The sequence below is a fragment of the Macaca thibetana genome, chromosome 6 (genome assembly GCF_024542745.1).
Source record: "Macaca thibetana thibetana isolate TM-01 chromosome 6, ASM2454274v1, whole genome shotgun sequence".
NCBI lineage: Eukaryota > Metazoa > Chordata > Mammalia > Primates > Cercopithecidae > Macaca > Macaca thibetana.
In genome coordinates, this window is record NC_065583.1 from 151,981,845 (window position 1) to 152,006,678 (window position 24,834).

Genomic DNA, 24,834 nt, shown 5'->3' on the forward strand with positions numbered 1-24,834 from the left:
GCATATATAAGAGTATAGAAATGTTTAAAATTTGCATGCAACCTTTTGATGCTGTCATAGTCATATGTAGTGCTATATTTTAGGGCAAAGGTTTTTTGCAGAATAAATCGTAAATGGATCATAAATATAGAAAGAAGCATATGAAAGCACCTCCCAAGTAAAAGTAAAAACCAAGAAACAACCCAAAATAATTTTAGCTAAAAATATCTACTTCCTTCTCAATTTTTGTCTAAAATATAGCAAACCTGTTTATACAAGATAATTATCCTCAAGTGATAAGGGAGATTTTCATAGTCAACCATCACCCTGGGATCATTTTTGAACTGCTTTTCATTTCTCACTAACTTAAGGCAAAAAATGTATTTTCTATAAAACTCAACTTTTTTCTCTCAAATCGAATTATTTGACAAATGTATTTAATTCTCTCTGTATTTTAAAAATGATCCTTTCCTTTTGATTCCAACTCCACACTAAAGAAGAGGTTCAAATTACATCTTTCCTTCACAAGTCAACAACATTTCAGAGTTTTCATATATATATTATAAAGTGTGCTCAGAACTTGAGAAATGGATGTAGATGAGTTTTTTTGTCCCCTTTCTCAATGAAATGGAAATATAGTAGGAGAGAGTCACTTTTTAAAGTAAATACATTGCCAATTATTTAGTGTTTTGCTTGCAATATGAATGGATTTTCAGGAAAATGTGGAGGAGGGAACATGGTCATTTACTCATGGGAAGCTGAAGATGTACTTGAAAGGTGAGTACTCTTTCACTGTGTATTAAATGAAGCTGATGAGCCAGGAGGCATGGCTGTCTGCAAATCCAAAGACCTAGCTGAGCTGATCTTCATGCCTGTATCTCCTCTCCCTCCAATTCTTCCTGAAATATATTGTTCTTAATTGATTTTTTCCCACAATTATCCATTCAGTAATGTGTACTGATTTTTTATAAAGAAACTACAGAAACTACAATGTATTATGAAAATTTCACAGAATGGTACACATACAGGATATTATAAGAATTAAAGTTGATGGCATACAGTGTTAGGTTTCCTTCAGGGATGAGATTAACCTAAGTCCTTAAGGCAGTGACACTTTGTGTCACTCACTAGCTCAGTATTTACCCTGGGCACAATCCCATTTCCAGAGGCAGTACTGCATAGTGGTAAATTGCTCTCACTCCAGACGAGGCAGATCTACTAAGAGTTTTACCACTTCCACCAAGGAAGGAATGTGAAAATTTGACCAAATTATTCAATCCAGCTAAACCTCAGTTCCCTTGTCTAGAAGATGGGACAGTAATGTTGCTGCCTCCTAGCTCTGCTGAAAGGATTTAATGAAACTTACAAAGCACTTAGCAGAGTTTTTTTGCAATTACAAATGCCTATTAAATATTATCAGCATGTATTACTGCTTACTAGGTAAGGGTCAAATTTTTTAATCTGTTCTAATACTTTCTTCATTGTATCATTCTCTGCCCCTCTTGTAATTTGCCTCATAATATTGACAAATAGACCAGTTTTTATTTCTAGGAGTTCTGTTTATTTATTTTATTATTATTATTTTAATCTCTTTCATTTTGTTTCTATTGATCAGTCTGCCCTCAGGTTCTGGCTACTAAAACTCACACTTCAGTAGTTTTCAAATGTTGCTTTTTCCTTAAGGTATTCTAGTTATATATGTATATATTTTTTGAGACAGGGTCTCTCTTTGTCACCGGGGCTAGAGTTCCATGGTGCAATCTCCGCTCACTGCAACCTCCGCCTCCCTAGTTCAAGCAATTCTCATGCCTCAGCCTCTCATATAGCTAGGATTACAGGCAGAAGCTACCATGCCAGGCTAATTTTTTGTATCTTTAGTAGAGATGGGGTTCCACCATGTTGGCCAGGCTGGTTTCAAACTCCTGGCCTCAAGTGATCTGCCAGCCTCAGCCTCCCAAAGTGCTGGGATTATAGATGTGAGCCACTGTGTATGGCCTCCTTAAGATAGTCCCTGAGTTCTCCAGGCACTAGGACTCTCTAGCTTTGGAAAACTCATAACTCTTAATTTATACCTCTTTTTTTTTTTTTTTTTTTTTTTTTTTTCTGAGATGGAGTCTCACTCTGTCGCCCAGACTGGAGTGCAGTGGCGCAATCTCTGCTCACTGCAAGCTCCGCCCCCTGGGATCACGCCGTTCTCCTGCCTCAGCCTCCCCAGTAGCTGGGACTACAGGCGCCCGCCAACACGCCCGGCTAATTTTTTGTATTTTTTTAGAGATGGGTTTTCACCGTGTTAGCCAGGATGGTCACGATCTCCTGACCTCGTGATCCGCCCTCCTTAGCCTCCCAAAGTGCTGGGATTTCAGGTGTGAGCCACCGCACCCGGCTATACCTCTCTTTACTGTGGATCATCGCTCTGAGTTGTTTTTTTGCATGCCTTATTCCTTTTGTATAATTTTACTTTCTTAAAACCAAGATCATTCTGATTTTTATTTACATCCCCAACTCATGTACCATGTAAGTAGAACATATATTATGGTTTGCATTTTACAGACAAGTATACTAACATTGAGTAATTGGAAGATTAAATGACTCACGAGAGACACAAAAGTTGTTTTTCTTTCCACTGGACAATATTCCTATATTAGTCCATTCTCACACTGCTATAAAGAACTGCCCATGCCTGGGTAATTTATAAAGAAAAGAGATTTAATTGACTTATAGTTCCGCATGGCTGGGGAGGCCTCAGGAATCTTACAATCATGGCAGAAGAGGAAGTAGGCACGTCTTACATGGCAGCAGGCAAGAGAGCCTGTGAAGGAAGCAAAGAGGGAAGAGCCTTTATAAAACCATCAGATCTGGTGAGACTCATGCACTATCACGAGAACAACATGGGGAAACTGCCCTCATGATCCAGTCACCTCCCACCAGACCCCTCCCTCAACACCTATGGATTACAATTTGAGATAAGTTTGGGTAGGGACGCAAAGCCAAACCCTGTCAATTCCTTCTTTAAGCTAAAGCAATTGTCTTTTTAAGAGGAGAAACTTTAATGTAGTTTTTTTCTTCACCTGATGAGTTTGCTTTTTATTTATTTCTTTGTTATCCTTTTCACTTAATATATACAACTGGCCTCACCCTAAGACCTGCTGAATCCAAATTTTTGAAGTAAAAGTTATGGTATGGTGAAATATATTTTAAAAGTCTTGCTGGGTGGTTTGGGTAGATTCATAATTATAACTAGAAAATATTGAGATGTTCATAACTGTAACTAGAAAATACTGAGATGTTTCTATATCCAAGCTCATAAACTGAACCTAAAATCAGTTTCAAAAGAGAAAGTTTTCTAAATACATTGAAAATGACAAGTATTTATTCTTTAAAGTAAGCTTATTGAAGAGGACATTACTCATTTTGAGAAATACAAATTATTTGATTTTTTGTTAAATTGATTCTTGCTTTATAGCCATTTATTGTTTTAAACACATATTCTCTACAGAACTTTGACTTAGTGAGATGAATATAGTAGAAAACCTAAGAGACATACTATATCTTTGAGAAATAAAATAATGCATGGAAGTACTTGGTGGCATATAATTAAGCACTAAAAGAAACTAATAAAGTACTAGGATCATCAGTATAAGTAAGAAAACTGATGTAATGGAGGGCATGGAATTTTTACCTGACTTTGGCTTGGAGAATATATAGAATATGTGTGTGTATTGGGGGGTGGTGGCAAGGCGGGGAGGGAGATGGGGGCGGCAAGTGTTCCAGAATTTGTATTTCTGTGAGCAAGGGCAGGAATGAATATGGAAGTTTAATTGGTAACTAAGACACCAATCTGGGTTTATGCTAAGAAAATACATTTATGAAGAAACTTGAATACAAGCTTAAAGGGTTCAGATGTAATGAAAAAATTTATGAAAGAGGTATTATTTTAAAACTTCACTTAAAAGAAGTTCAAAGAGACAAGTAGGGTAAAAAAGTATCAACCTCTGTTCTTGGCATTTTATATGCATGGCTGTTGGTGTTAATATACACCCAAATGCTTCCAAGTCAACCAGAAGCTTAGATTTCAGATAAACCAACCTGAGGGGTGGCAATGGAATTAAACAAATAGTGTGTGTATGTTCTACCTGTTCTCCACTAGTAGCATTTTTCTCATATGTGCTCTCAAATTCATATGTATATTGAATTACCACTTGGTGTCTGCAGTTTGTCTCCACTACATTTCCAGTAAAGATAGCTTTAAAATGTCTTTAATATCTTTAAAATATCATTGTTTTGGTTTGGTTGCTGTATAGCATCTTCTCCCACTGATGAAAGTATAATTGTCTCTAGTGTATGCTTGTTGTTGGTGTTATAGTGTTTTGTAGCTGTTAGAACTACTGATGGTCACACTGATGAGTCTTTGATGTGCAAGATAGTTTTGTTTAAATCCTGCCTCAGTTTAGGCTCATCTGTGTAACCAGGGGAGGCATTATTTCAAACTCTATGGTTTTTATTTCCCCTGGGAAAACAATTTGCTTTTAATCTTATAGCTGGTCATCAACAAAATATGATGTAGAGCTTACACTTAAAATTCCCATTCCTGTGTTACTACCATGATGCTGTAAAAGTAGTCAAAGTTTTCCTCACTATAAAATAAAAACTTGGACAATATCAACTTCATGAGTTTATTTTTTTCTAATTAACTGAGATAATACATATACTATATTAGTGTGTGTGTGGTGTGTTTGTGTGCTGTGCAGTACATACTGTTCGTATATTTAAAGCTATCATTGTGCTTTCACTAATACTGATTGTATGTAGATGTTTTCTTCTGCTATTAAAATGTGTTAACACAAATAAATAAATGATAGGTATCACTTATTGAACACTTTCTACATACTAGACAATGTATAGAGTGGTTTGCCTCTAGTATTTCCTTTCATCATCGTGTTAAAGGAGGCAGGTTATATCACCTCCATTTTACAAATGAGGGACCTGAGGCTCAAAGAAGTTTAGATGATTTTCACAAATCACAAAGCTAGTAAGCGAGAGAACCAGAATTAAACTCTTATAATATGGTCCCTGCCCCTCCATTCTTAACCGCTATGGCATATTTAAGTATACATGCCTGTATTCCCGAGAGGAAAAAATATACGACCTATTATTTCACTCTATATTTTTCTTTTTATAAAATTTCTATTTATTGGTGATTTATTGTTTTACTTTTCAATGAGAGAAAATTGCCCTAAAATTAAGTAGGATTTAAGCATTTAAGAGTACACCAAATGTGTCATATTTTAAACACTGTTTTATTTTATTAATATGTAAAATCGAGTTTTCAAAATATATTCACAGCAGTGAGAAGATTAGTATTATGTGTAAGAAAATGTCACTAAAACTAACGTAAAAGTAGCCATGAATTCCTCAGTGAACTTCATGTCATCCCTTTAGCATTATGTAATAGTTTACTTTAAAAATGTTTCTAGTAGGGCAGATAAGGCATATGGTGATATTATTTAATATGCATAGAATATTTTTAATTGTATACAGGAAAATAGTCACAATGGTTGCTTCTGGGTAGAAGGGTAAGGGATTTGCATGTCTGAATCTAGAGGATTTTCACTGTACTTAATTTTTTTTAGAAATTGTTCTTACGAGTATGGATTAAGTTTTCAGTAAAAACGAATTAACTTTTAAAAACTTGCCGATCATAATGAACTCTGTTGTGCAGGAGAAAGATGAAAGATTCTAAACTCTAATTTCATCTTTATAACATAAGCTGACCACTCATTGTCCCTATCCATAAGTAGCACACCGTATACACACACACTGCTACACACACACATACCTCACACAGATACACATCACAACACACACACCATACAGGCACCACACACACACACACACACCCCTCATTGAGTTTTAGCAACCTGAATAGCTATTACCGGAAAAATATTCAGCAGCATTTTTTTCTTCCTGTGGCTTTAACCATAAAAGAAAATATACATATATATATATATGTATATAATTTTTTGAGACAGAGTCTCACTCTATTGCCCAGGCTGGAGTGCAGTGACATGATCTCAGCTCACCGCAACCTCTGCCTACCAGGTTTAAGTGGTTCATGCCTCAACCTCCCAAGTAGCTGGGATTATAGGCGTATGCCAGTACACCCAGCTAGATTATATTTTTTAATAAAAATTTACTATTAGAAATCTACATCAAAGTTATGGTATAAAATACTGTTTCTCAAACCTGACTCAAGTTGTATGACTTTTGAGAACTTTCGTGTGATACTATGAATGTGTTTAATATAATCATGCTTAACATGGGTAGCTCGTCTATCAAATTACTTTCATGTTATTTTAGGACCTGTTTTCCATCGTGGTTATTATCCCTTTCATGCCTCCTTCCTTGAGCCTTCTGAAAAAGGAACAGATAAAGTCATACCATATATTTTATCAGTTTTTGCCAAATAAGCTTCAAATTATATAATGGTCAATTATAAGAATTATGTAAAAATTTTACCATATAGAGAAAAAATGAATCAAAAGTTTACTTCAAGCCTATCAATCTCTAAAACTCTCTCTGTTAGCTCCCAGTGCCGTATTCACATAGTCATGAACCACATTGTTTTGGGAACCCAAAGAATCTGATCCATAAAATTAACATGAATTTGAATGGCCATTGGTTTTGTGAATTGTGTTTGCAGTTATTTTTATTTTTTGTGTTGACTTTGTAAGTATTAGAAGCACAAACGTTTATATGATAAGCTTTTATGCTTAATTTACATGTGTTCCAGCAACATTATTCTACAAGTAATTCATATTAATGTAGCTCAAGCATCGTGATAAGAGAACATGATTCAACATAAGAGCCCAAGATAAATAAATTCTCTCTTAAATGTTAGTAAAAACTTTTCAGATCGTAATTACTAAATGAGAGTATTATATAATGAAAATATTTTATTCTGCAACAAAGATTAACACTTAAAAATGTAATGAATTTTGTGATGTAGGAGAACTTTATAAATCCCTAACACCAAGAGCCTAAGATGCTTCAAAATGATGCCATGTACCAAAACCTAAAACCATTTACCAAAATCTAAACTGCACATCTAGAAGGGAAATAGCTTTGGTACATTTTCTTGTTTGTGAATTCATGAATATATATATGTATACAGATAGACAGATAGATAGGTAGATAGATAGATAGATAGATAGATAGATAGATAGATAGATAGATAGATAGATCGATCTCAGTTCTTGCATCTAAATTTAAAGATGTAATACACACCGTTGAAAAATTTGTGTTCAGAGAGCATTTAATATATCTAATCACATTGCTGTAATGGTCATTTGGAAATTTCACCTTGGCTTTATGTGTAGAGTATTGCACCATATCTACTCTTGCTATTTAGTTCATATTACTAAGACACCTGGTTTTTTAATATCAGTGCAACAATGTTCAAGCTTAGGCACTTCCAATATAACTAAAGAGCAAGGAGAGTTCTGTACTTTGACAAAGATAAAAGTGGTAGTAACCGTATATTGGGCCAATTCCCTTTAATAGTTTGGAATTGATTTATTGCATGTTTTTTATCTAAACCTTTTATGAACCTATTATATTTTCAGCCTGTGTTACTTCCATGAGCACTCTACCTAATAAATAAAGTAGTATGGCACTTCCCATTATTTTCCTATATTTATCTCTTTTAAACTTCAAAGGGTGCCCTAAGACCTAGTATAATTGAAGTTTGTGGATAGCTTGGCTTTTACACTATCCACCTTCTTCATGATTTAATAGATGTCAGAGTTTCCAGATTGAAGATTCTAATCTTTAAGGTCTTCCTTTACAAAGCTACATCTTTTCTTTAATGATACTTTAGTTGTCTTCCTGTTAGCATTTTCCAGCTCTATTGTATTTCTTTGAGGTAATGCAGTCCTTTGTGTGAGAACATGCAGGCACATGGTTCATAGAAGCTAATGATAGAGAAGATGAGCATTTCAGCATATGGATTCCAGACTTGCCTTTTTCACCAATCAAGGGACCTTCAACATACGCCTTACTACCTCTTGATTTGAGTTTGCTTTCGTTAAACATTGGCACTTGGAAGAATTGGTTCTAAATTCCATTCTGAACCTGGAATCTCAGAAATGAAACTACAAAATTACTTTAAGAAATACTTTGGGGTGGTTCATGAGACAGGAAGCAAAATGAAGTCATTTAGACTTTAGCCATGCAATTTCATATTCTGATATGGAAACTTTCTAGGACCTAGAGATCACCATACCCAGTGTGTCACCTCATCATAAGTATCTTTACATGTCTCAGAGGGAATTAAATTTTCCTATCTCTTTGTACATGTTGTTTACCCATAATTTGTAATATTAACAGGAATATTTGATAATTATTATCTGATTTATTTAAATATTGATTGAGGCAGTGAGGAAAAACCCATATATAAAATAGATGAAAATCTATGATCTCGTAGAGTTTACTTTCAAGGGTGGCAGCAGACAGTAAAATGTGAATAACAAAAACATTTCATATGGCTTATTTGTAATAAGTGCTATGGAGGAAACAGTGCAGAGAAGAGGTGTGTTATTGGTTTATAAGTTGTTTCTCCTCACAACAGGACACCGCTCCTTGATGACACAGTCTTTTTCTCTACTAGACCTCAGAGTACCTACTGAGCTCTCAAAAAACAAAACAAGCAAAAAACAGTTGCTGTGTGGGTATCTGGCTATGTCCTGTGTTTCCTTCAACCTGCTGTTATACTTTGATAGTGTTGAAATGTTACAGGAATGTATTTCTTAGGAAAAAAGAGAGAGAGAGAGAACTTCATTTCTCACTAGATAAGGTACAGTTCAGAAAACAAAAAGTTTTGAGTGATACATTTTTCATTTTCATCACGGATATAGTTGACAGTTATATGGGAAAAAAAAAAGAGAGACATGCTGCGAGGCAAATCCCTAAAAACACATATGCTGTTATTTAAAAACAGCTCACCCTGCAATTGCATTTGGAATTCAGCACTGCCTTCTACATGCTTTGTTTCTGATAGCATTCCTTTTCTGCAAGGTAAGAGATATTCCGACCACAGTGTTGCTTCAATTCATAAATATTTTTGTTCACATGATGCTTAAATGTCACTGAAAAGCTCCTACCGGACCTGAAAATTTCTCTTCTTAGGATTTTCTTATTTCTCTATTGCTAATATTGCATCATTTTCCAATTACATATGTTTGAGGTGATTGAAAAGAGAGAATTTCCCTGATTGTTGAAATTATTTCTGATTTGAAAGAAATAGTCCACTCTAAGAATGCACATTACAAAGACAGTTCTCTTTTAAAATTTGTTATGCGATTTACGCATTTTGGCCTGGCACTGCACATTTGTTCTGTGGTATATTGTTATTACCCTTTTTCCTCATTGCATGCCATATTTTATATGCAATCATCAGACACTTTCATGCTCAAGTGGTCGTTAGCATTGTGCTGTCCAGCTGTTCAAGACTGTTAAATAAAACTAGTACCCCCACCAGGAGTGTGCCTCACTAGCTTCCCTGCATCTGCAGGACTGCTGGCTTGGAATTGGCTGCAGAATGAGTGCTGTGAGGCTGCTCTGATCCAGTAGCTCTAGTTCCCAGTCGTATCTTCTTCCTGCGTGACACAAAGGAAAGGTGAAATAATTTTCATTTCTGGCAGAGGCATAGCATTTTTCCCCTTTTCCCTGCAATTGGCTTTATAAGAACAACAGTTTTTGAAGCTATCTTACAGTTTTATATGTCCTAGAAAGTGCTACCACTGAGGTCAGATATGCTAGTCACATCACGTTATGTGGTCTCAGAATCCTCCTCTTGAAAATAAAAGGATTAAACTAAATAATTTCTAACTTTTTTAAAATTTACAAAACGGAATGATACTAAGTGAAGATTTTATTTTTAAAAATATGAGAGTAAAATATAAACCTGACATTAGAGGGTTATTTCCCCTAACTACCTATACTTTTATTTCTTTGTGATTAAAATACATGAAGCAATGCTTGTTGTCTCTGGAATATTGAGAACCTCGCTGCTAGCACCACCAATAAATGCCTCATCTGTCCTAGGATTTTGTTAAGTCCTGGGGACCTGAAGAGGAGTTAGAGTCTGTATTCAAAAGTTTAGATTAGCAGATTTCAATTGCCTCATGATTATCACTGTCAAAACTGGCTGGGCTTTAGAATGGTAATCCATTCTCTAATCAGAACACTAGAGTGATCTGAATAAGGTACATATCTGATCTACAAATTTTCATCCATGCTAATGCATTCCAAATTCTGCAGCCTGCTGAAACTGATCCTTCAATATCAGCAGAGCTAATGAATTTGTTGTGGCTAGCCAGGGAAATGTCCCTTCTTCCCTCAGGCGCTTTCTTCTTCCTCCTTGCCAGTTCTCACAGTCAAATTGCGATCAAATATATTCTTGATTCATCATGCATACTCTTTCCCATAACATTTAGAGGCTGAAAAATTTTGTCAACAATCATTCGCACATCAAATTAATATGTTTTGTCAAAGGTCAGCTGTGACTTGTGAGTTTGAGTTTGTGCTGACATTTACTGAAGTCTTCGTTCTAACTGAATTGAGTAGCCTTCAAGCAGGTCTGCTTGTTTCTGTGCTTGCTGTACCTCAGTCTCTCTCAACCCAAGTAAATGAGATCATGTTAGTCTTCTGTGCAAATGTCTCACTTGGTGTAAAAGCCAAAGACGTTGCAAGAGCTGGCAAGAAGCCAATGCAGTTGGATCTGCATTTCCTCTCTAACCTCATCTTCTTTTGTTCTGTCAGGACTCACACCACTCTAGTCATCCTAGTTTTAGGCTGGTCATATAACATTCCATCATATCTCTACCGTGGGTGGGGCCTTTACTTGTTGCTGTCCCTTATGAATGAAAGATGTTTATATCTGTGTGTGTGTGCACACACACATGTATATCGTGTATATAATGCGTATACATGGATTATATGTGTGCATGCACACACACATAAATATGTCTATCTATCTCTATAGATGAGAAAAAGAGAGAAAGAGAGAGAGAGAGCAATGAGACTTTCTCTCTTTTCCTTCAGTTCTTTAGTCAAAATGACTCAGGAAGGCTTCCCTGGACTTTCCAATTTAAAATAGAAATCTCTCCACATTCCCTATGCCGTTTTCCTGTTTTGGTGTTTTCTGAACATGTGTTACATGTAATATACTCTATATTTTACTTTTTCCATGTGGTTATTGTTGATATCCTCTCAGTGAGATCAAGCTTCTTGCTGACAGTGAGTTTGCTGGTTTTGTTTCCGCTATGTTACTTATATATTGTACTTGTTATCTGAATCTTTCCACTAAAATGGAAGCAAGCTTTTTATGGCTGAGAAGGCTGTTTGATTTGCTTAGCCCTGTGTCCTCTTAGTAGATATGCCTTGGTCAGATGCATGAATAGATCAATGGATATGGGGATTCTGTGGGTTTTCTAGATTGCAGCCAGTCCCAGAGATCTCAGGGAGACCCGGTTTCTTCTTTGGGATTCCTTGTCCACACTGCTTCTCTGACACTCATTGGCATTGTAGATGAGAGGCGGAGTGGGGGCTCTTAGAGACAAATCTGACGTCCTTGAGGAGGCAGCCGATGGAGGCTCCCTCCTGAATTAAACTGCATCAGACCTACCACTATTTGCTGCATGCTGGCAGATATATCCCAGTTTCAATCTCAGAATATTAAGTCAAATGCTGATAGGTCCAAGCGTCTTGTATTATGCTGGCAGTTAGACCTTGACGATAAGATGGAACTAGAAAGAGATTTCCATAAACCTTCAAAAGTTGAAACAAGCTGTCCAGAGCTAGTCAGTCAGCTAAATTGATTGCTGCTTTATGGGATTTGTATATTTCATTTGTGCCTCTTCTGTCAACATTCTTTATGTCTAATATGAATACAGACTGGTATGGACACCACTTAACAGAACAGTGGCAACAAGAAGAGGATGAAAAAAGACCCCTTCTGCCCTATAACTGTGGTAATACACAACTGGAGTATTCAAAGTTCATTGCCTAAAGCAATTCTAAACAGTATACAAAGGTCAGAAAAGTACAACTTTAACAAGCAGATGTGCTGTCCTTAGTATATACGTGGAAAAATAGTTGAACTTGTATGATTTTAAATCAAACACAGAGCTACGGTATATTTTCACTTTCAGAGATCTCTCTTTATTCCGTAACCATTTTTTGAAGAGAAAAAGGACACAATCACATTTTATATACCTTATTCAAGGTCTTATCTTAATTTACTAATCATTAAGGCTGATTCATTTTAGACAAAACATGAATAACTTTGCTTTTTAATAATTTTTATTCTCAGCCTATTTGGAGATGTAATTATTGATGGAGCTAATGTACGTGTTAGAAAGATGTGCAATCTTCTTTTAATGTATATTGTTTTGTCAGACTATAATAGATATAAATCTGCATTTTGAGCTGTCAAAGGACGTCAGAAAACAAGTTGTTAACTTTAGAAAAACTATTGATATGTTTAATAAAAATATTATGCCTATTAATATGTGTGAGGAGATAAGAGCTTTATGAGCTGAAGTTAGTAAGGTAGAACTAAAAAAGAGATAATTTAAGGTACATTTTTGGAGAAGTATTTATTCTGATGTGTGTAAATATATATCATTCATTTTACTGCTACAAACCATTTCTTTTTGTGAACAAACCTCAATGTTGACTTTCTTAGTCCCTTCTGGTTGCAATGACAACCTACCATAAAGTTGGTAGCTTGTAAATATTAGAAATTTATTTCTCAGAGTTCTGAAGGCTAGAAACTCCAAGATAAAGATGAGCAGAGTCAGTATTTGGTGAGGCCCTCTTTCTGGTACAGAGACAACTCCTCCTCCTTGTGACTACACATGGTAGTGGGAGTTAGCTAGCGCTCTGGGGTCACTTTTATGAGTACTAATCCCAATCATGACCTAATCAACTTCCTAGACTCTTCCTTGTAATATCATTATCTTGGGGGTTAGGATTCCAACATACGCATTTTTTAGGAACATAAATATTCAGACAATTAATATTTATAAATATTCAGCATTTTGCACCTGGCCCTCCAAAATTCATGTCCTTCCTGCAGGCAAAATACATTTGTTTTATCTCATAGCCTTGAAAATCTTAACTCATTCCAGCATCAACTTTAAAATCTAAGTCCAGGCCGGGCGCGGTGGCTCAAGCCTGTAATCCCAGCACTTTGGGAGGCCGAGACGGGCGGATCACGACGTCAGGAGTTCGAGACCATCCTGGCTAACACGGTGAAACCCCGTCTCTACTAAAAAATACAAAAAATTAGCCAGGTGAGGTGGTGGGCGCCTGTAGTCCCAGCTACTCGGGAGGCTGAGGCAGGAGAATGGCGTAAAAACCCGGGAGGCGGAGCTTGCAATGAGCTGAGATCCGGCCACTGCACTCCAGCCTGGGCGACACAGCAAGACTCCGTCTCAAAAAAAAAAAAAAAAAAAAAAAATCTAAGTCCAGTGTCTCATCTAAATATCATCTAATTCAGATATAGATGAGACTCGCGGTACTGTTCATCTTGAAGTAGATTGTTTTCCAACTATGCATCTGTGAAATCAAACATACTATGTACTTCCAACATGCAGTGGTGGGACAGGTACAGGATAGACATTCCCATCTCAAAAGTAGAGAAATAGGAGAGAAGAAAGGAGTGTCATGTTTTGGGCTGTTTTATGATTGACTATCTTAGTATATTACTCAACAATCCTATAGAGCACATTAAAACAATTAAAAAAAATTATTAAAATCAGATGTTTGACCTACAGTCCTTTGCAGTTTGTAAAAAATTCAAAATTAAATAATATACAGTACCTCTAGGTATTTCTTAATATGTCATTTAATACCATTATAAAATAAGCTCTACAAAGACCAGGAAGTCAAATTAAAGAAAAGAAAATGTTCCTATAGATAATGAGTTGCATGATTATGAATAAACATTTGATAAACTGTTGTGGAGAGTTTAAGGATTATTTAGATAATTACACAATATACCTTTTGCCTCTTTATGATTCTTTAAAATGACCAGTGCCAGTTACTGGGCTATTTGTTTAATCAGTTAGCTAGAACCAGTTTGAAATCTCTATGTCAAACAAAATTAAGGAGCCAGCATTTAAAAGAAATAGCTGATACAAATTTAGAACTTTAACAAAAATATAAAATACAGAAAAGGAAAAGGCTTCATGCTTATCCACTTAGTATTTTTTCAAGAGTGTAGAATAATCACATGCGTTTTAAGAATGATATTTAAATTATTAAGTAAATATTTTGTTAATTGAAAGAATTTAAAAAACAAATGACAATGAAACACCCAGACATGTAGCTACTCTACAACAGCGTTGTCTCTTCAAATGATTTCAACTTTTGCTTCGTAAGAAGTTATCCTTCAGTCATATTCATAAGAGTGTAGTTTCCAGAAACTCAGAAATTTTGCAATCACTTCCATGTTAAATGATTTTACATCAGTTTTATCCATAATTATGCTAATAATAGTGGTCCATTCTTTGAGTTGGGTTTCTGAACAGATGATGAACTACCTCATATTTTACATTTAACAGGGAAAAAATTCTAAAAACCAGAAAATGAACCCCTAACCAAACACACATTGAAACTGGACACTCTTTTTTTTTTTTTTTTTGAGACGGAGTCTCACTGTGTCGCCCGGGCTGGAGTGCAGTGGCCGGATCTCAGCTCACTGCAAGCTCCGCCTCCGGGGTTTACGCCATTCTCCTGCCTCAGCCTCCCGAGTAGCTGGGACTACAGGCGCCCTGGACACTCTTGAGAAGTGTAATCTACCCTTTTAGCCATTGCACATGATACAGGTAAAATCACATAACGTGTTTGACACTGATATGTAAAATAGAGGGTGGAGAACAGACTGATTGCTAAGATTCCTTACAATTCTAAAACCATATGGCTTTGTAAACAAGCCCTTCACAAGAAGACCATTTGGGTTTACAGGTGTATTGATAATGACAAAGTGATCCAAGTGCAACAGGCGGGGAGGTTGGTATCATCTCTTCTACGAGGAGGCCCTAGGAGGCACATAGCAGAGGAGTATGGATATGTAATTCTAAAGAGGAACAAATGAAGATTTAGAAGCAGCTATTTGGTTATTCCTTTGTTGCATCTTCCATTAATTTGTGGTCAGATATTTCTTTATTCTTGTGTTCTTTTTTTATCCTGAGATCTAAGAAATAGTGAATGGTATTTTCTTAGAGCTTTTTAAAAAATAGTATCACTTTTACATTTGCTCTTAAAGTCATTTAGAATTTATATTGGCATGCATAGGCTATGAGGAGCCAATTCTTTTTCAAATAGTCAACTAATTTTGTCAGCAAATTTTACTAATTATCAACAAATTATAATTCAGAAATTATAATTTCCATATTGTAAATGAGTAGCAGCTGTTTCTTTTTTAATATGGGAAAGTATTGTAAGTATTGAGAAAGGTGTAACCAAAGATGGCTAAGTTGCCAGAAATTCCACAAATGACATTCCTTTTTCACAGCTTGCCCCATACACAAAAATGGAGACATTGTTTCAGAAATCATGTTGAGTTAACTCATTCCAATGAAAATCAAAGTGCAAACTAAGGTAGACAGAGAGACAGACTTTTAAGGTAGAATCTTTAAAAATTATGTATTTTGTCTACTATTGGTTAGAGAAATTGACTTTTTGAACTCTGCTGAACCTAAGCACTCTGCCCTCTACCTTCTCCCTCAGACCTCAAGTGCCAGTTTTTCTAGCTAGTGTCTTTGTCAATTATTGCAAAATAGAACTTGCTAAGTCTTATCAATCGCGTACACACTTTAGTCTAAATGAGCTTGTTAATCTTTTCCTGAGTTACGGTGCATTGTGGAAGACAGTCTACATGTATGTTTGAGAGTATACAGAATGTTTTAGGTAATTTTGTGTGAGACTGAAGACTAACATTTTGGGTTTTTGGATCACCTATGCTAGTAAGAACCCTTAAGGAAATAACTGACCTCCATGAAGACTTATTTTTGCATTTATACAATTACTAATTTGGATTAGATTAACTCATGAGTCTTGAGCTTTAAGCTTTTATAAAAATAGCCTAGAATTGGGAAAACACAACAGTATCCTATAAATACTTTGCTTACATTGTAAGTTTACTTACAAATTAATTAACAAACATATGCTTCATGCCTCCTCCAGACTTTAGCCAGGTCCTACTTTCAGTCTTATTTTTTTTCTTTAAACTTGTACATTTTGTTTAAAGTTTGCTTTTGGTTCTTAAGTTATTGATCTCAATACAGATATTCTAGGCAATATGACAATTTTGTGGTTCTCCATTTGGGGTAATTTTTCTCCCTTCCCTCCAGATAGTATTTGGCAATGTCTGGAGACATTTTTTTGTCTGCCATGATCAGGGCAAAAGCAGGAGGGATGCATTGCTACTGGCATGGTGTAGGTAGACACTGGGGCTGCTGCTAAATATCCTACAATGCACGAGATTCACCTCCCTAACGAAGAATTGTCTAGTCTAAAATATCAACAGTACCACTCTCGATAAACTCTGAAATATACCCATTTTGAATACAGCTTGATGCACCTGCAAGGGGCTGGATTGACCATTCCCTTTCATAATAACTGATGCAAAGCTTTTTGACTAAAGGAATATGTGTTTTCAAAAGATGAGGTGTTAAATTCAATGGAATTATAACAATGAGAGATTTGTGCTTTTCTAAAATTACTTCTTGCTTAAATGTCCTTGAATTTTTTAAAAAGGTATATTGATAAGATAACTGCTAGAGGAAAAATAGTATATGCACTCTGAGGACCAGTATAATTTATGGTCATGCCACAGAGTGAACTTAGCTGACATACAAATTGATAAACACAAGACTTTGGCCTTAGTCCAGTGGTCTAATAGAAATATGAATTTGATACTCCTACTTATCTGGAATCAATGAAACCATCTGAGTGCCTGAGAATGTTTATTCTGGAGAATAAGTTTTATTTAGCCTCATGTTCAACTACTCACAGAACAAGAACAATTGATTGTAGAATTCTTTTTTTAAATATAGAAAGTATGAGGTATGTGCAGATTTTGAAAAAAAAATTGCAATCTGCTAATGGCCTTTTCTTTGTATGAGCTTTATTCACATTTATCAATGCTGCCATTTATTTCTACCATTCATTTTTCTATATACTTTGTGCCTTCATTCCTTTTCTTACCTTTTAACCTAATCCAACCCCCAGGTATAGAACCTATATTCAGTGTTCTTTCCTACAATGTAAAAGATCTTAAAAAATTGCGATGTTAACCATCATCCAAATTTGTTTCTGAGAAAACAAATTCCTGGTTCTTGTGAGCCTTGGTAAACACAAAAGTTATTCACTTAGTTCCTTAGTTAATGAACATTTAAATATTACTTTGTCTTTGCAACAGAAAAATGAGAAAATGGAAGTTTACTTTATTTGCCAAGGCTAGATACTTCTTCCTAAAACTTATTTCACGTAGACCTTCTTTCTTTTTTTTTTAACTTGCTGAAAGAACTAAATGTATGTAATGCAATGAAATATATACTTTTTTTAAAAGAACATAAAATAATTACAGTCAACATTCCATAAAAAGAATATAGCTATAATTTATATAATTTGGGGTAAATAAAACACAAGATATGCTAACACCTTGGCAATGAGAAGGGATAAATGGAAAACACTAAAACACTATGATCAGGCTCATGACTTCTAATTGCCAAGGGATTTGGGAAATGAACACCTACTAAGGTTGATCTCAATAAGGACCTCCTCATGCCTCAAGGCAGAATTTCCAAAATATATGCTGTGCTCAGCTTTGGTCACTTTGTTGAACTGCATATATGATTTAATTTATATGAAGAGAGCCAGTCTAATAAGTAGGCATGGCAGTGAGAATCCAATGGTACCTGGAAATTAAGTGAAGGTTAGAGAGCTCTGCTGGTATTATTTGGGAATTATATTCACCAACACTTTAGGCTTCAGAGAGCAAAAGCCATCCATGAAAGATGTAGGAGTTTATAGGGAAGCTCCATAGTCTTAGAAAGAATTGAAGTTATTCACATATTATCTGTTTCATTCCATTTGTTCCATACCTACAATATACCAAGCACTGTTCCGTGCAGTGTGGCTCCTAAGGGAACAATCAAAACTAGTTTTCTGTACTCATGTAGAATGTATTTCAGTGACAGATGATTAACAGTTAAATACTATAAAAAATCACATTGTGATAACATGAATAAAATAAACAAGATAAACAGAACAAGAATGTCTTTGAAGGTCAGTTTTTAGTGCCAACGAGGTGATATTTGAGAATTGAGAAATGTGAACAGAAATATAAAATATTTGAAATATGTGAAAAGTGAGCAGAAGAGATTTCCATGCAAAAGGAACAGCAAGTACAAAAATTCTGATGCAGAAATGAGCTTGGTGTATTGGTAAAAATGAATGGAGGCTATTGTGCCAGAAGATAATTGATCAAGAGAAATCAGTGAGAAAGGAGGTTAGAGAAATAGGCGGGAACAGTATTATCATGGACTGTGGGTAACGTGGGCAAGTTGAGAAGAAAGCATAGTTAAGAGTGGATGTTTACGTGTTGGGGAGGTGGCCACACTCACCAGAGACAACAGAATATGTAGATGCTCTCGGTGCTTGACTCCTGCAGCTGAAGATAGCACATACCAGAGCCTGTGCATTGTCATCTGTTACTGCTCTGACCAATAGGAGTGCAGGAGAGAACCACACAGAAAATAAGTCCTGCCGCCTTGGCTTTTCACAGAATAATTAGATGGCAAAATTAAGAAGCAAATGTGAGATAAACATGAGTCTTATACTATGCCCCAGTTTACATGGGTACATATAAAATACTCCCAAATATCAAATTTTAATCTAGTTGGCAAAGACAATTATCGCAGGCATGAGGACACCAATAATTGTGACTAGTTCTCTGTTTACTCGGTCTGGAAACCAAAACTAAATTCTATCTTCATCCGATGGTGGCCCCAACAATGAGAAACTGTGAAAGGCAGTGACAGAGAAAAAAAATGGAGAGATTCATCCCTGACCCATTTTATTGGCTTCTGCAATGTCATGCTAGTCATTTCCTCAAATACTTAATTTATCAGCCTGCTATTATTTAATATGTACATCATCAATTACATTGAGATCTGCACCCAGTTAGTGTTTTCCAAACTCTGTACCATTGGATCAGGAGGGATAACACTGAAAGGGTGCAAGCTGCGGAGATATGTTTCTATTTATGTATGGTTTTAGAAGTAATTAAGGAATATATTGTGTGCTGTGTAATGCCAGAGTCCATTATTCAAGCATAACTTTATCCATACTTGTTTGCATTTTTCTACTTCATAAATGTTCATTGCAAGGATGTAGCCTATCTGTAGAACTTAAAGAGTTTTTCCTATCAATAGAGAGTCATTATTGTTTTAACAATTTTGGATCCACCATGATTATATTTTTTATATATATATAATGACACTGACCATGCAATAGAACCAGAAAGCACCTTTATCAACATTATTATCAGACTATGTTCTTTATCTGTCTGCTTTGACTTAGTTATACTGTTCCAGAATGCACATTTTTAACTCACAAACTGAACTCTTGGTTTTGATGTTTGGATATCTCTCTAAATAGGTGATTCTTCAGATGCAAAGTTGAATTTGTCCTTTTCCCATTCTTAAATGAATGCTTCATTCAACATTTATTTATTGAATAAATACATAGAACATAGAATATTGAATATATAAATAGAAACACAGCCGGGCGCGGTGGCTCAAGCCTGTAATCCCAGCACTTTGGGAGGCCGAGGCGGGCGGATCACAAGGTCAGGAGATCGAGACCACAGTGAAACCCCGTCTCTACTAAAAATACAAAAAATTAGCCGGGCGCGGTGGCGGGCGCCTGTAGTCCCAGCTACTCAGGAGGCTGAGGCAGGAGAATGGCGGGAACCCGGGAGGTGGAGCTTGCAGTGAGCCGAGATGGTGCCACTGCACTCCAGCCTGGGCAACAGCGTGAGACTCCGTCTCAAAAAAAAAAAAAAAAAAAAAAAAAAAAAAAAAAAGAAACACAGACGGTGTTTTTAGCGGGGTAAGGGAGCAATAAATACCCAGTTTGAAAATATCCTTTCTCTACAAAAACTAGGGAAAATATTTTATCTGTACCACAGAATGTATGTTGATGAGAAACTAATTCTTCAGTGACCAATAATTCATGTGCCCTAAAGTTTATTTAAAGCTTGAGACAATTGCCACAGTGTCCTAGGTAGCAACATTGTCCCCATTTGTACTTCTGAGACTCTTCTCCAGCTGCCCCAAATACTTCCAAGGACATTCTTTCACTTTTATGTTAAATAAAAGCTGTCATTTCCTTTTTTTTTTTCTTCTCCAGCAAAGAGGATGATTGCAAGCCAAACAATAGAGAGAAAAATACAGTGAAAACAATGAACAAAAATGTGAAAACTATTACACAGGAAAGAAAGAGAACACATAGAAAACAAAGATGATGTAGTCTTCCTTTTTTTCTAGGAAGGCTGCAAAAGCATGAAAATGAGTCTTATCTAGCCACGTGTTATTTATACTTGCTCACAGATATATTAACAGCAGAGAATACATATGCATTGTTTTTCCTGAGTTTTTAAAAGGTATTTTACTCACCACAACTATAGTTGAACAAAACATGAAATAGCTATAGGCAGTGCTGATACTCTCCACATATTCCCTATGGCAGATTTGCACTTCAGTTATACATTTTTTTTCTTTTAAGAAAGAGATACTTTCAGTAGGAATGGAATAAAAATCATATTGAATTATTTAACATTTTTTTTTCTATGTGGAAGTACTCTAGAATTATCCTAGTAATGACAATGGCACTCAAATCCGTTACTAGTATGTTTCTGAAGCAGTCGATTTGGATTACATCTCTCAGAGGACTGTGTCCTCAATGTGTTGCAAATAGCATACTGCACAATCTTGACAAGTCTAGTCGTCTTTTAAAAAATTGAAAATACAATAGTAATATTCCATCAGGGGCTCTGATTACCACAAATACTTTATGATAGATTGAAAAACTACCTTACATTTCAAAAGCTCCATTTACATCGTATTAATCTTACTGTATTGATTAAATAGGAGCATACAAGTAAATGTAAACAAGTGAAACAAACAACTTTTCCAAAAGTTATTTTTTTCTGTAAGAATTATGTATATAAACCTGAGAGCTTTTCTCAGTTGACTTCTGACTTTCTAATGGCCAGTGTGTTTGTGTAGCTTTTACCCCCAATAATAAAGAAATACAAAAAGCATTAATGTATACCATTAACACATTGATCAATTATTGAGGTTACTCAATTGTATAAGCTCCATTATTTTGTGACACTAAGTGAGTAAACTATTTTTAATTCAACCTTACTATCAGTTGAAATACATTTTCTATATTCACAGTCGTAAATATGCAAAAAAGAAGTATATCTGTGAGAGAAGATGGCAAGCAATAAAGTTTTCGACCGGACGTGATGGCTCACGCCTGTAATCCCAGCACTTTGGGAGGTCAAGGTGGGTGGATCACAAGGCCAGGAGATCGAGACCATCCTGGCTAATATGGTGAAACCCCGTCTCTACTAAAAATACAAAAAATTAGCCTAGCTTGGTGGCGGGTGCCTGTAGTCCCAGCTACTCAGGAGGCTGAGGCAGGAGAATGGCGGGAACCCGGGAGGCGGAGGTTGCAGTGAGCCAAAGAGATCGCGCCACTGTACTCCAGCCTGGGCGGCAGAACGAGACTCTGCCTCAAAACAAAACAAAACAAAAAAACAAAAAACAACAAAAGCAATAAAGTTTTCACCAAAGCAAAATTGCAAAACTTTATAAAATGTCCTTTTTGGGATATCATATTGCAATAGCAACCACATTGATTGTGGCATTTATTCTAGTTCAGTGAACTATTCTTACTTCCAGTGGGCCACTAAGACACTTTGTCCCGTCACACACATATCATCATAAGCAGCTGATACCTTTTTCTAAAAAATATTAATATCTAATTCTTATTAAAATAATATGTCTAATATTTCTTATTTGTTTGATATTGTATTAGGTATCTATTAACGTGTAATGTATTATCACAAAATTTAGCTGTTTAAAACAACAAACATCCATTATCTCACAAGTTCTGTAGGTCAGGAATGCAGGCAGGCTTAGCTGGATCCACTGCTTTAAGATTTCTTGATGGTTGCAATTCAGGTTTCGTGTGAGGGGTTGCTCAATGGATGGTTGTTGGCAGGTTCCAGTTTCTATGGGTTGTTGGACTGAAGTCCTCAGTTTCTTGATGGCTGTTGGCCTTCAGTCACACTCAGTTCTTGGCTCCATGATCCTCTTCAACATGGTGGCTTGTGCATCAAAGCATTCAAGCTGAGAAGGCAATAGAGAGTCTCCTAGCAAGATGTAAGTAAGCTGCCATCTTTTGTAACTGAATCATGGGAATGTATCTCTTCACCTTTGCTGAATTCTATTGGTTAGCAGCAAGTCACTAGATCCGTGCACATGAAAGAAGATGGGATCACATAGGGTTTGCATACCAGGAGGAAGGGACCATTGGTGGGGGACCCTCTTAAAAATTCATTGTTAAAAAAATCTACTCTGAAAAATAGGAGATAAAACGTATTTAACAATTTTTCTAATAATCCTATTTTATTCGCTCCCTATAACTATGTTTTTTGATACTTTACAAGTTATGATCAGTCTATTGTTTGAAGACAACATAATAAGGGAGACAGAGAAAGACTTTTCTTTTTTTAATTTTAATTTTATTTTTTATAGAGAGGTAGTCTCCCTGTGTTGTCCAGGCTTGTCTCAAACTCTTAGTCTCAAGTGATCCTCTCACCTCCCAAATTGTTGGGGTTGCAGGCATGGAGCCCCCACATCAGGCCAAGACTTTAAAAAATCCCAGTTTAACCAGTTGTGAGCTATATTATGCTGATCACATTACTTAATTCATCAGCATTGTTTGGTGTATCAATTAAAGGGGTGAATACTTAATATGGCCTAGTCATGGGCACCCTGTGAGGGAAGAATAACAATATATTATTTTCCAGGAACTTATTGAGCAACTATCTATACAAGGATCTATGCTAAATCCTGGGTATAAAAAGGTAAGGAATAAATAGTCTTTTCCCAGATCAACAAATAATATAGGATGAGAAACAATGTTTAAGCTATGCATAAATGTGTTTGGCCTGTAATAGTCATTCAGCAAATGATGGTACTAAAGAGGGATATTGTTATTTTCCTGTTTTCTTTACTAAATACTGATTGCTGAGCCTCCCTACATATTGTACCTTGTAGCCTTCAGTGACTGCAAAGGAGCAATTGTTACAGTCTTAGGAGGACATCAATTAAAGGTGCAGCTTCCCCACTTTCTCCAGCTATAACCTGTTTACATTTTTCTAACTTCTTCACATCTCCAAACTGTCTTCCCTATCCCCTCAGTGCACATAGGTACAAGTCACTTAAAACCTTCTTGAGGATTTAAACTGAGAAAAATAAAATCCTGAGGATGAGAATATTGCCAGGAAATATTTATTGATGTTAGTATGAAGATTTCACCAGAAATAAATTAAATCAATATATAATCTCTATATTCAGAGATCATAATTCCATTTGGTAGAGCAGTTTAACATTGCCATTCAGAGGAAACGTAATGTTTTATTCATGTGTATTTTGAAATAGAGGCCAAACATTCATATTTATGATATGAAAAAAACATTAATATTTAAATCTCTCTAAATTTAATCAAATACAATTAGCATAATGGAAGAAAAATAAAGATAATCCTAGTCAATACAATTTTTAAATGTACTCCAAAACTGTTGTAACTAACATTGAAAATTAAGTTTATATTTAAGAAGCTATTTAATGTTCTTTTCTGTAGTCCAACACATGTATGTTTAGGATTCTTTGCCTCATTTTCCCATTTATGTCATTAGGAATCTACTTCACAATATTTAAAAAATTAATTTAGCATTTGTGAAACTACATTGCTAAGCAGTTGTCATGGAATAATTGGCAATATAAGAAAGTTTATTTTGCAGAACTGTCTCAGGATAAAATTAGGCCCTCCAAACAATCATCAACTAGCTAAATACCTCTCATGTATGAGTAATAATATGGAACGTTTCTGGGCCCAGGGCCTCCTTACCATATGCGAGAGAGTGACTTTTACTGGGTTTCCCTCCCTGCTCTTCTACTCTGTACCTTGGCTTGCACATTGTAATGGTGACCAGATGCTGTAGCGTGAATTCTGTGAATGGCAGGGGAAAACTTGGATGAACATCCGACAGGCAGTGAGCAGCACGATTAGTCATTCTGATGGGTGCCTGATCATCAATGTGAAGCCAGCTAGTGGGGAGTTAGGAGACTATCAGCTGTTGTGAGGATGACTCGAGCCAGGCCGGAAAAGGTGTAGGAGAAAGAGATCTAAGAAGAAAAAGCAGAAATCAAAACACTGTGGGGAAACTTGCACAGCCTTGCAGTGGTGACACACCATCTCCTGGATTTCTGTGGGTCTCTGCTGTAGAGTAGCCAGTCCTTCAATACACTTATACTGTAATCATTTAAGACGTGTTAATTTTGATGGACACTTCCCGAGTTGTGCTGGCATCTGATGTAGTGTGGTTGTCTTAACAGATTCTCATAGTGTCCTGTCATAATCTCCTGCTGAAGTCTGTGGTCCAAGCTTTCTTGTCTTTTCCTCCCTTCCAAATTTTGTTCT

General features: G+C 35.9%; 1 protein-coding gene across 2 annotated transcripts in view; it reads left to right on the top strand.

Annotated features, from left to right (window-relative positions):
* The window catches only part of LOC126955961 (cadherin-10), a 164,803-nt gene that overhangs the window by 12,554 nt on the left and 127,415 nt on the right, over positions 1-24,834 (top strand). The window contains exon 2 of one of the 2 annotated variants that reach the window (XM_050792723.1): positions 21,516-21,626. The exons of the other annotated variant lie outside the window; for it this stretch is intronic. The gene's annotated coding sequence lies outside the window, so the exon portion shown is untranslated. The remainder of the gene's footprint in view (positions 1-21,515; positions 21,627-24,834) is intronic. 2 annotated transcript variants of the gene reach the window in all.